Below are 13596 nucleotides of genomic sequence, written 5' to 3'. Positions count from 1 at the left end.
GTCTTTCCTACTAAATTTTAGTAGAAAGTTTGACAGTTTTCTGTTCGGACTTCTCATAAAACAATTTGCAATTCTGCAGCGTTCTAGACCGGACCATCGCTCTTTATATAGATTGCCTAAATAATCGCTGGTCCAATTCATGATCCACGGTTGGCCAATTCATCGGTAATTTCGTTTTTTTGAACACCGGAGTGCAAATACTTAGTATGCCACCACTTTCTCTCCCATTCACTTATAGTTTTTCCTTTTCTGAGTATCAAAAGACATTAAGGGCAAGTATAGAAAAAGGGCATATGAAAACTTTGGTAATACAAAAACCAAACAAAAACAAAATATCGCATATGCCCACCCACCAACTGTTTAAGTATTGACCTACTGGCTAATGTAAGCGAATTTTTATTTCCCAATAATTTTAACAGTGGCATTTACTTTCTACTTTTTGGAATTGTTCAGTTTTGAAAGGAAGTAAATTGAGTGCGCTTAGAAATGTGATCAAGGACCGAAGCTTGAGGTAAAATTTGAAAACTTCATTTCAAGTTGATTTCAAAGCTACGAGATTGTAGATGTAACAGGGAATTTTTTGAGAAAAAGGAATAGCAATTGCCAGTAAGTCATATTTTATGTAGTTGGTGAGTTTGCCTGTGGACGACTCACTCACTGTATTTCAGATTTATGATTTTAGAGAAAAAACAAATATGCCAAAAAATTAAGTCAAAGTTGGGTAACTTTTAACACTTCAGGCTCTTAAACCTCCTGAAATTTGGCTAGGAGGTGAGAATCAAAGAGCCAATACCTAAGCACTTCGAAAGCAAGACTTCTCAGAAGTAAATTTACAGATTATTGCACTTCATTATTCTCTGTACAGCTTTCGTAAAGATGACTGGAAGTTATGTTGCATTCCCAGTGTTAGTTTGCGGTTAAAATCCCAAAAAAAAAACAGAACAGAAATTTTCTTTGGATATAAAAAGTACTCCTTTCAATGGTACTCAGTACCTATTTATTGGAATGGAAAAATTTGAGGTGCTAATCAGTATGAAAGGAAAGAGTATTATACAAAAATCTATATGTATGTATACAGAAAATTTCTCAAGGTTTACTTTATCTTACACCTGTCTGGTTCTGCTTAGAAAGTAAGTTTTTCAAAATTCAGCATATTTTTTAATTCTAAAAGTAGAAGGCAAAATTTGAAATGAAAGCTAAAAGTACTGATGAAAAAAGTTTACCAGTTGCTTCGGATGTGTTTGCGTATTATTTCTTGTTAAATTTGTATTAATCCTACTTACGTATTTTCCCAAATTTTGCGCTCAAATGAAATTGTCTTGCTGCTATAGAGTACATTTATCTTCCAGCGACCAAAGGCGGTGTCAAGTGAAAGGTAATTTAGTGACCTCAGTAACAAAACGTAAAGTTAAGAGACCCATATGGCAATCAGCAAACGGAACTGATAGTACACATTTTGAATTGTATTACGTCGTGTTTAGTTTTACATTTTTTCAGCATTTATTTTAGAAAAGTGCAAATGGTAATGCGACGGAGGATTTTTCTTATACTTTAATACATAAAAATGAAAATTAAGCTTGGCGGTAAAATGAAGAAGCTAAAGTGCTGGAGCGGAGGTGAGATAAATAAAGATGTGCTTGTCATGTTTATTTATACAGGGTGCGTTTTATGCCTACTAAAGGGGATTTCTTTGATTGGTAAAACTTTCAACTTGTTCTCATATTCCTTTTGACTTAAAATAATAATTTAAAATGAATTTCCGGTAGGTCCTTAAACTGCGCTTGACGGCGGAAAGCATATCTGTTAGCTGGAGATTAGCTTAGCTAAGAGATAAGCCGGACCACGTAAAATGACAAATAAAAGAAGAATTTTAAGAATTTTTCTTTGGTGATATAGATATTTAGTGTTACTTTATTCCAGGGATCGAAATTAATAGTTATTTTTAAAACCGAAAATAATAGATATTTTAAAATAAAAAGCTACAGCTGAATTATAACTTTTAGTTCTTCTATCAAAAAAATTAAATTAATTTAAAGTAAAAATTTGACTATTATTTTTTGGTTAAATATAAAAGTTAAACTCCGAATTTAATTTTTTATTAAAACTAAATTTTACTTAAATTTTTTTGATCAAAAATAGCAGTTTACATTTTTAAAACAATGTATCACATTTTAATTAAAAAAAAGTAAATGCACTCCGCTGTTAACTTATTTTGGGCCAATTTTAACCTATTTTAACTCACCGACCTTTTAACTTTTATTTTTTTACTGAAAAAATACGAATGAAATCTGAGCATTTATTTTTGACCCAAACATAAAAGTCAGATTTTAATATTTATTTTTGTCCGAAAAAATTAAAATCAAGTTTTAACTTTGACGACAACTTTTGACCGATAAAAAAATATAAATCGAATTTTAACTGATTTTTGACTAAAAACATGTGGATGAAAAAATAACAATTATATCTTGGATTTCTTGAAGAACAATTAAACAGTTACCTCGCGTACCTTAACGCAATATTTAAATAATATCGTCCGAAATTTTGATTGCGAAACATTGAAAATTAAGCGACTCAAAGAAATTGTTTTGCAATATACGAAATCTTATATCACATCGTGCGATGTTTTTCCCGATTTTTCGTGGGAGGCAATGTATGCACCGTTTTTGCGTAGAGTGTGCCCAATCCATCTCTATTTTGGGCGTTTTATGAGCATTTTGACTGTTTCCATTTGCATATTTTTCAGCAGATCTGAGTTCGAAATTATTTTGGGCCAAAAATTGCGGAAGATGTTCGTAAGACAGCGATTTATAAAAACCTGTTGGCTCGTAGTGATGAATTTGTTCACTTTCCTTGTACAGCAAGTATAAAGTAGAACTGATACTACGTTGGATCAGAAAATTCTCAGTTTTGTGTGAACGCTAATGTTGTTATTGCGCCACTCAGAAGACAGCATGCCAAAGACGTGTGGTTAAGTTTCAAGGGCCGGTGTTGATTTTGAATAAAATAGAATTTTTTTTAGGAAATTATTATCATTTCTCTTTATTTTGATAATATTGGTATGGCTCAATTACGCTTGGAATAAAATATCGGCCAAATAGCCCCCGCGGCCTCGGCGGCACATCTCCATCCGATGGTCCAAATTTTCGATGACGCTGAGACATAATTGAGGTTCTATGCCGTAATGTGCCGAATTATCTCATCCTTTAGCTCTGGAATTGTTGCTGGCAAATAACCCCAAAGAAAGAGGTCCAACGGTGTCGCTGACATTTAGGAGTCGTTCACATTCAACATCGGCCCTTGAAATTTAACCACCCTTTATATCAAAGGGGTCAGACAGTTTCTCTTTATGTAGCAAGAGGCAGTAAGCATTTTGGTATGTTGCTTTCATAAAATCTATAAATCGCCATATGCAAGTCTGTGTTATATTCCGCACTCTGCTTGATGATAATTCCTAGCCTATTAATGTGATCAGTACACGAGGAACCCGGTCGAAAACCCGCCTGTTCTGCACATACAAAATCGTATAAATCCTTTCTTACTCGCTCAAAGATCACTCTTGCTATGATTTTTGCCACAAATCGCCTTTTTTTGGGATCTTAACGATTGTGCCCTCATTCGACTCCTTCGGGGAATGTTCATTATTCCAAACAGCTCTCGATTATCTGATTAATAATTATTAAAAAAAGAAGACGATGGCACGGGATATTATGCATTCATTAAAACTAAATTATTTAATTTAAAAAAAATTATTACGAGAAAAAAATGAATTGTAAAACATAAAAGTCTAAAAAAATAAAATAAAAAAACAATAAAAAACTTATTTCAAAACATAAAAGATTAAAAAAGAGTAAAAACAATAAAAAACTAATTACAAAAACTTAAATTTAAAAAATATATTTATAAAACGTACCCTTCATATATTTATACTGAAAATTGTTATGGAAAAAAAATTATAAAAAAAGAAGAGATTATAAAAGGCATCAAAAGAGTGTATAGTATATAAAAAGAAAAATGAAAAAAAAACAGAAAAAATAAAAAAGTTATTCTAAAAAAAAAAATCAAAAAAAAAATATATATTGTATATATATATATGTATACATATATTTAAGAAAACCACAGAACGCACCCTATATATTGCTTAGGCTGAAAGTTATTATGAAGTAACGCAAAGGTAATGTGTTTTTGTTACATTTGCCAATTCGCATTCACCAGCGTAGGCAGTCGTGACAAAACGATGAATATTTTTGCATACCCCTCTTATTGCTTTTTGATCCCCCAACAGCTTAGATTCTTTTGTGCTTTCTTGGTATTTTTCCCTTTCTATTTGTCTTGCTGTTGCCGCTCACTTTAGTCCTACGGCCTGATATCTGCACATTCTTTAAATGGCATTTATTTATCTTCTTGGTTGATCGCTAAGTCTCCGCACACAGTCGCAGCAGTTGCCTCCGCTCTGCTAATGCATTGTGTTATGTGCGGGCAAGCGAGCGGGTGATGGTGGGCGAAAAAGATAAATTACTTTTATGTTTGTGTTTTCTGGCGAATTTTTGTCATTGTTATATCGCACGTTGCCGTTGCCGCTGCTGCTGGGCCGCTGTGCCTTTAGCACAAACAAAAAATAAAGGTCTTGCTCTATTTCTAATGCCCGCATGTACGCGTTGAATACTTTGAATGTATGAGTAGGTAAGCATGTACATATATATGTATGTGTGTGTAAGAGTGTAGGTATGCATGCACGTGTGTTAGTTATAAATATAAATGGTGTGTTAATGGTATGGCAAGGGTTGTTATTGTTTGTTGTTCATATACGCAATCGCTAAAACGGAAGTTGCCATTGTCGTGAATGTTTAACATCCGTTTAACATCAATTTAATTCTGATACAGTTGCGAACAATGGCTCACAAGTATGCTTATGTTTATTGATGTACTCTGTGTACATGTGGCAAGCACATACAAAAAACTACTTATACACAAATGTATGTATACGAGTATATGCGCGTTCTTGTAACTCTTTTTGTAGGCAGCAGCTTACTTCGCTTTATCAGCGCTTTCATGGTATATTTCTCGAATGCCTAGAACTTTGCATAACCTATAGCATATTCACATAAATCCACTTGACTATGTGTACGCTTACCGTTATCACCACTTTGAAACATAACCTTTTGGCTTTGACTTGAGCCCTCTTAAGCTGTCTATGCCAGCTGCGTGTACCTCTGCACGCGCACATACACATACATATTCATCATCTACTTTTCATTTTAATATGTGTGCTTGCATTTATGAGAGCATGAATGTGTTTGTGTGCATGAGTGTTCATAATTTACTACCTTCTTTCTTCTATGCTATCACATAAATACACATTTGCCAACCAATACTACACTGTGCTCAGGCCATATCGTCCTTTATAATATTCGCATAAGTGCACATGTATGTGTGTGTAGTAGGTAGTCGTCAGTGGCTTTCGACTGCGTCATAATCATTTTAAATTAAATCATAATTTTAAACACATTTCCGTTGAGGTGAAAAATTTACTAAACAGGAAATAGCAGTAAAAATGTGTCCCTCTGCGTTGTTGTTGTTTTAATGCTGTGCGAAACCCGCAGCAGATTATTCACGCCTCTTTGAATGTTAGAGAAATTACAGGAAATTTGTGGCACATTAAAAAATTTCGTGGAAAATTATGAACGATAATTTGTGTTGCTTAAAACAAATTGCGCAAAAACAACAAAGCTTAAAGAGGGAAATTTGTGATAAAGTGTTAGAGTTTAGGAGCTTAGAGGGTTTTTTGGAAATTTCTAAGGTACAAAAAATAATTGCAGGTACGGCAAAATGTGTGTTATAATTTTATAAAAAAAAATCGCCATACTATATTATTTAATAATAATTTGCCGAAAGAATATAAAGTTACTTGAAAAAAACTACATTCGGCTGAAAAACGAACGCAAATACTATTTTGCTGAGAAATGCATATTTAATACATAGTTTTTTCACCTAGCTTTTTCCAAATATAAATGCCCAACTTCCCATGTAGAAAGCCCGCAAACTCTCTTTCACAACGAAATCAACATAATTTTGGCAGCCTTACAGATAATGCCATGTTAACAGTGATGTTATCAGTATACAAATGTAAATAGTTTCATTACATATTTTAGGGCACAGCAGTAGCTGTGGAGGAACCGCAAAAGAGGAACTAAATAAAGGTTGGTTAAGTTTCAAGGGCCGGTGTTGATTTTGAATAAAATACAATTTTTTTTAGGAAATTATTGTCATTTCTCTTTATTATGATAATATTGGTAAGGCTCGATTACGTATGGAACAAAATATCGGCGAAATGGCCACCGCGGACCATCCGATGTTCCAAATTTTCGATGACGCTGAGGCATTATTGAGAGTCTATGCCGTTAATGTGCCGAATTATCTCATCCTTTACCTCTTGAATTGTTGCTGACTTATCGACGTACACCTATTCTTACAAATAACCGCAAAAAAAGAAGTCCAACGGTGTCAAATCACAAGATATTGGCGGCCAATTCACATCGCCGCGACGTGAGATTATTCGGCCATCAAATTTTTCGCGCAAAATAGCCATTGTTTCGTTAGCTGTGTGACAAGTGGCACCGTCCTGTTGAAACCACATATCGTCCACATCAATATCTTCCAATTCGGGCCATAAAAAGTTTGGTATCATCTCACGATAGCGAACACTATTCACAGTAACTGCCTCACCGGCCCCATTTTGGAAAAAATACGGCCCAATGATTCCGCCGGCCCTTAAACCGCACCAAACAGTCACTCTTTGTGGGTGCATTGATTTTTCGGCAACCACTCTTGGAAAATGCTGAAAAAAACCTGACGTTTAGGTGTGGGTTACATTCAACATCGGCCCTTGAAATTTAACCACCCTTTATTAGCTAAGGCCCCGTTTTTCAGTGGTATTCAAACTATTCTCAGGTGTTAAACTAAGTACATTTTTAAATTTTATTTTTGTAATGTTTTTGGTTTTTATATTTACTTGCATTTGCTTATCAAACACTCAAGCAAAAGTTATTTTACAGTGGTTGAACTTATGAATAATATTCTTTTTTTTTATTTATTTTTTTTTTTTTGTTTTTGTCAGGACAAACTAGCCAGTACAGTACTTAGATAACATTGTCCATTGTACTGAAGTCGGGCTCCCTTTTTAATTTTCTTCAAATCGACCCGACCTCCGAAGAAATCTGAGTAGATATTGTGGTGCCTAGGAGCCAAGGTGGTCGCGGAGCAAACGCACAGAAAGTGGTCCGCCGTTTCAGGCTCCTCTCTACATGCTGGGTACAGTGCACTGTCTGAGATGCTCACCTTTTCTATGTACTTTGCCCATAGAAAGTGGTCCGTCATCAGTCAAACCAGCTGCCTACAGTCCCTTCTGTTTACTGACAGGAGGAACTGCGACAGTCGATCGGACATGACAGGTAACATCAGTTTTGTTCACCTGTAGCTCGTTTCAGCCTGCCAGGATCGCTTGAGGGTTAATGTAACTCGTGTGCTAATCGTGGCTTTGATGGCTGCAGTAGGTTGTGGCAGAACGAGCACCGGCCCAAAGAAGTTTGCCTTAGAACCCAGCCTAGCTACCCGCGATACCCACGTGTCCCGGGACCCATGTTACCGTCAATATACTATGTCTACCGACACAGTTCAGTCTAGATTTAGAGGACTCAGCTACCCTTGAAGTGGGTGGAGGGTTGTCTAAGGCCATGAGCGCAGCTTTGATGTCGCTAGAGACACATACAGATCTGTCTCTTCAAATGTTTTCCAGAACAAAGTTCATCGCTTCTTTAACAGCGTACACCCCTGGGAAGTCGATCCTGGAGCTATCCGTAAAACTGCGAAAAGAGAGTTTGCCGAATACATTTTCAAAGTTTGACAACGATTGAACTTCTGGTAGCACCACGCTGTATCTCTTTCCACTACGACTCCTGCCGGCATAGAGTGAAAGGGCATAGAGCGAATCGCAATGCCAGACGGGGACCGTACCAGTTCCCATTTTGTTTCAGCCTGCAGATAGCTTTGAAGGCCTCTCCTTGAATCAAAACACCAAATGGTGGGAGACGAACCAGAGCATCAAATGCCGGGTGCTTCTGATTATTTTGATTTTTTGTGGTAGATGATTCGAAAGAGGCACAGCGAGGACAAAGAACTGTCGTTCTGTTACTAGGCAATTATATTTCATACTAAGTAAGTTAAGAGATCGTAGGATTTTGGAAATTGAAGACGTCCCATAGGGTATTTGGGCTTCTGAGAAGAAGTGTTAAACATTTTAACGTGAGCAAGTTATTAAATCGTATGAAAACCGGAACCCACATAAGTTTGACTGTGACTTTTTTATTGTGCAACCATGTCGTATGCATGCTTTTATGCTTAGCCAGAGCTGTTGATATATTGTTATTGTTATTTTAAAATGATTTATACTAAAAGAGCAAACTTTTAACTTACTGTATGTGAAGCTAAATGTAAACAAAAATCAGCTGTTTGATGGAAGTACTTGGCAGTTCTCAAACTTGACGAACACTATTAACCCTTTGCCGCATATGGGCCCAAATATAGAATTGCAGATTTCAGTGAAGTATTATATATTAAAATAATTCAAACTATTCTCATTCATCAAATTCATATTTAGCTATGAGAAAATTAAAAAAATTTGTCTATGATTTTATGATGTTGCGAAATAACCTCACTCTTGGGCAGTTGGGCGACAAAGTTGAATTGAAGTGCGAACGGTAACAGAGCGAAACTTTATCGTTAAGTAATCCAAATATTTTTCCACAATATTTAAAAAGTTGCTTGCTATTTTCGGAAAGAAATCAGTTACACAGATCAAACCAGAATACTGTGAGTCAGATTCTTTGCCATTTGAAACTTAAGCTAAGAAAGTCCTTTGTTGTGGTTGATTGGTTTTTTCAGAGAAGTGAATAATTGCCGAAAAATATGGAACAGTTGAGAAAATCTTTGAAACGTTCTTTTAATTGACGCTTATACCAGTTTTGAGTATTTGCCGAGCTCCTCCTCCCATTTGTGGTGTGCATTTTGATGTTTTCCACAAATAGAGAGACCTAAAGTTTTATGCTGCCTCCGAACGTGGATGGTTTTTTGTGAGGAGCTTTTTCGTGTCTATTTAATAGTGTACATTTATGAAGTGTAATTTTGTAGTTGCAGAGAGGATGTGACTTATCAAAAAATGTCTTAAAATTAGACTGCAGTCAACCAATAAATATTGAAAAAGTGAAAACATTGAGGTTAAGTAAATGAGATTGAAATCAAAATTACAATGCATAAAAATCAAATAAACAACAAAAAAAATTATGAGTCCACGCAGTAAAAGTACTTTCAAATATTAGAAAAGCCGACTTTGAAAGGTTACACAAACCGAATAACTAAATAGGTAATGAATAGATAACCAACAGATCTGTTATTAATGGAATCTTAGCCTAAATGAAATCGATTTGATAACAAAATTATATACGAAATTTTGCCACAGTGCTTATGATTTCTGCGTGAAAAAGGGAGAGCAGTCAGTCAGTCACTCATTCAACAACTAAGCTGCCTACTAAGTAGGCCGAAAGTCAAACCAACTACAACGATCGATGGAAAAAGTAATAAAAACTTGTACAAACGAAAAAAGATGAAAAAAATTAAATTAAATGAAACTTAACTAAAAAAATATATAAAACTAAGTTAATAAAATTAAAAATCCAATTTAAAAAAAAATTGAAATAAGAAATAAATCAAATATAAAAAAATATAATTACAAATTAAAAAAATTATAATAAAAAAAGTCATATTAAAAACTAAAAGAAAACAGAAGAGCAAAAAAAAAAGCAACACAGAAAACAAAATATTACCCACAAAGCCAAAAACAAAAACACAAACAACTAAAATTACCCACAAATTGTGTAAGCAACTCTCCGTAAATTTGTAATAAATTCCACGTTGGAACCGTACCGATACAATAATTAAAGTAGTGAAACAACTTATACGATAACAAAAACAAAAACACCATGGTGCACTTAAAAAGCAAATTACAACAAATAAATAAAAGAAATAAAATCCGAATCTTAGAAAAGTAAGCTCAACCATCAACAAATCATACAAAACCAAAGAAAAAGCCATCAACGAAAGAAAAGTAAAACAACTGCGTTAAGCAGTGAAGAATTCCAAAAGTATGGATTCCTTGGAGCGTCTGTTGCGCGCTGCTCCTCTGCCGCGCACGTTGACCAGCGTGAATGGCGCTGTCGCTAAGGGTCAACAACGCGCCTTGGTACACGCCTCTTTGGCAGCAGCCACAGTCGGACGCAAGGGTCGTCATTTGACTGGCACCTTTTGCCTTACCGGCGACACCATGGAAGGCATTATACAGTGCTTGGTCTTTTTGAAAGCGTTTTCGGTGAGTATACCATATAACAAAAAAAATTATAATAATAAATAAAACAAAAAAAAAAAATAATAAAAAAAAGAAAAAAAAAAATGAAACAAAAAAATAAAATAAACAAAATACAAAAAAATACAAAAAAAAAAAAATTTAAAAAATTCAAATTGTTGAAAAATATAGTTTCGACACATATAGATGTAAAAGAAATAATGAATTTTAAAAATATTTTTCTTCAATTGGGTTTAAACATTAAAAAATTAATTATTAACATAAAAAATAATAATGACTTTGCTATTATTGACATTTGTGCACATTAAGCTAATACTCGTAAAGGTTTTCATGTAAAAAAAAACAATAATGGAAAACATTCAATATGATTTGCTCAGTTTATGTATTTACATATTTTGCAGATTTATTTAGACGATCCGAAAGTAAGATAAATATAAGTCGGATTTTTATTTTAGCCTATTGCACTTTCTTATGGTAAATTGGCATATAAAACTACGTGATTCTTAAATTGTAGTTGTGTGATGTGTTCAGTAGTTCTATCTAAAAAATCACGGATAATATTTTTGTGGAACATTTTTACCCTCTAACCTCCCAATAGATGTGCCTTTTTTTGTCACTTTTGGGGAAAAAGGCCAAAAATACACGTAACAGAGGAATATAGCGGGTTAAAATGTACTACAAAAAGATTTTTCAAGAAATTCTGCTATAAGTCTCTTAATACAGTAAAGCTCAAGAAACGACCTAAATACCGGAAATAAGTCAAAATGGAAAAGATGTACGAGGGTGCCTTTTATATTTCGGGATTTGGCAACCCTGGTGTTGCAATCTGGCAACTGACAGCTGTATCGCAAAGTTTGACATTTTTTGGCTTTTACGTACTCAGAACGTTTTGAAATACCAGCGCTATTTGTGTTGTTTACAGTAACTTAAAAGATTCATCTCGGTCCAAAAATGGAATTAAATCGTGAACATTTTCGTGCGATTATTTTTTACAACTTTCGACGTGGATTAACTCAGCAACATTGCATGGATGAACTTAATTCATTTTTTGGCGATGAAGCTCCATCAAGGACCAGAGTTTATCGATGGTATGGTGAATTCAATCGTGCTCGTGGTTCACTCCAAGACGAATTTCGTGAAGGTCGTCCAAAATCAGTTGTTGTTCCGAAAACCATTGATGCTGTGCGCGAACTGATATTGCAAGATCGTCATGTGACCTATCGTGAGATTGACACAATCTTAGGCATTAGTGGGACCAGCATACATTCAATATGGCATAAACATTTGACTGTCAAAAAAATTTGTTCGCGTTGGATCCCACACAATTTGTCAATCGCTCAAAAAGAGGCTCGTGTCGATTGGTCGAAGGAAATGCTCAAAAAATACGATCGCGGGGCTTCGAAACACGTCTATGACATCGTGACAGGTGACGAATCATGGATTTACGCGTATGAGCCCGAAAGTAAACAGCAGTCGACTGTATGGGTGTTTCAAGATGAGCCAAATCCAACAAAAGTTGTTCGCGCACGAAGCACTTCCAAGCAAATGGTCGCCTGTTTTTTCGGAAAAACTGGACATGTCGCAACCGTACCACTAGAACAACGCAGAACAGTAAATTCTGAGTGGTACACAACCATTTGTTTGCCAGTTGTCTCCCAAGAAATTAGGAAAGCCAATCGCCAAAGACGGATCACTCCTCACCAGGACAATGCGAGCTCTCACACATTGGCTCAAACAACTGCATTTTTGAGCACCCAAAACATCGAATTAATGGGTCATCCGCCGTATAGTCCTGACTTGGCACGTCCGTAAAAAACAAACTGAGAGGTCAACGATTTTCGACACCTGAAGAAGCGGTTGCGGCATTCAGAATGTATGTTTTGGAGGTACCTCATTCAGAGTGGCAAAAGTGCTTCGACAATTGGTTCAAACGCATGCAAAAGTGTATAGATCTTCATGGAGAATATTTTGAAAAGCAATAAAGTGATTTTCGATGATTAAAATTCGTTTTTGTTCTCTAATTCCGACACATAAAAGGCACCCCTCGTACTGTCACTTACCTGCACTGACAAGTTTTTACCATTTATTTGTTTTTCATTTATTTTTTTTTTTGTGTTTTTTTTTTTTTTTATGAAAATACAGTTCATTTGCTTAAAAAAACTATAAAATATATACGGAAGTTTTAAACTTTGTGAAAAAATTTGGTATAATAAAGATTTTTCGTAATTTTTTTTGCTGACGGTGTTGCGAGTTTTCATCCTATAAAAACAGGCGGGTATGCGTTATATGAAGAAAATGCGCAAGACAGTCATTGCAAAATAGAAAATTATCAAAAAACAAAAACAAGAAATACAAAAAAAAAACAAAATACAAAAAAATATTTAAAAAACCAATTTACAAAAAATAACAAAAAAAATAATATAAAAAAATTTGCGAACAAAAAAAATTTAAAAAAAAACAAAAATAAAAAATTATCAACAGAAAATCTATTAAGCGCTTAAAACTGCATATTCGAAATTTTCCTAAAAATTTTCATTAAAAGTGTGAAATTTTGATTAAAATTTATAGGTGTTTTTTGAATTTCCATAAACATTGAAACTTGGGTTTATATTGTCTTTTAAGGAGAATAAATTACAATGTGGGAGAATTAATCATCCAATATTGGTTTTGAGTGACTTTTTTACTAATGAAATAAAAAAAAAACAAAAAGAAAATATTATTTTGTGTAATGAAAATCTTTAGTTTGACCTTAGCGCGCTCCATTGCCGGTCTGTTGGTATACTGCAGCTGTTTCGTTCGCAAGTCTCAAATATGATTGCCGTATGACGCCATTTGCAAAAATTATAAATCTTCTGATAGGATGATTAATTTTGCGCCACCCACTTAATCACGCTTTGAACACCTAACTTAGTATGAACTTGAAGTGACATTGAACGTCACTACATGGACGGCTCTGGGATATTGCATTGGGTAAAGTTACACTGCGTATTCAAATAATCTCTTAATTTGCTGTATAACCCATGAAACTCCATCGAGTCTGAGTCTCAAGTATAGACGTTTTACTGTGTTACAAAAATTCCATAGATTATTTTTGCTTTATTTCCTTTGGCAATATTAGTAATGATTTTTTCTTTTGTTTCTTTACTTATTCTATTTTCGCATATTTTATGAGTTGATCTTGTGTG

General features: G+C 34.6%; 1 protein-coding gene across 1 annotated transcript in view; it reads left to right on the top strand.

Annotated features, from left to right (window-relative positions):
* LOC128858089 (uncharacterized) overlaps positions 1-10198 on the top strand; it is a 75416-nt gene extending 65218 nt beyond the window's left edge. Inside the window, exon 3 of the mRNA XM_054094046.1 lies at positions 9184-10198. The gene's annotated coding sequence lies outside the window, so the exon portion shown is untranslated. The remainder of the gene's footprint in view (positions 1-9183) is intronic.
* Positions 10199-13596: the final 3398 nt, after the last annotated feature.

Source organism: Anastrepha ludens, chromosome 3 (assembly GCF_028408465.1).
Source record: "Anastrepha ludens isolate Willacy chromosome 3, idAnaLude1.1, whole genome shotgun sequence".
NCBI classification, from domain to species: Eukaryota; Metazoa; Arthropoda; class Insecta; order Diptera; family Tephritidae; genus Anastrepha; species Anastrepha ludens.
Note: the sequence above shows the minus strand (reverse complement) of the source record. Positions and strands in the feature narration are given on the sequence as shown.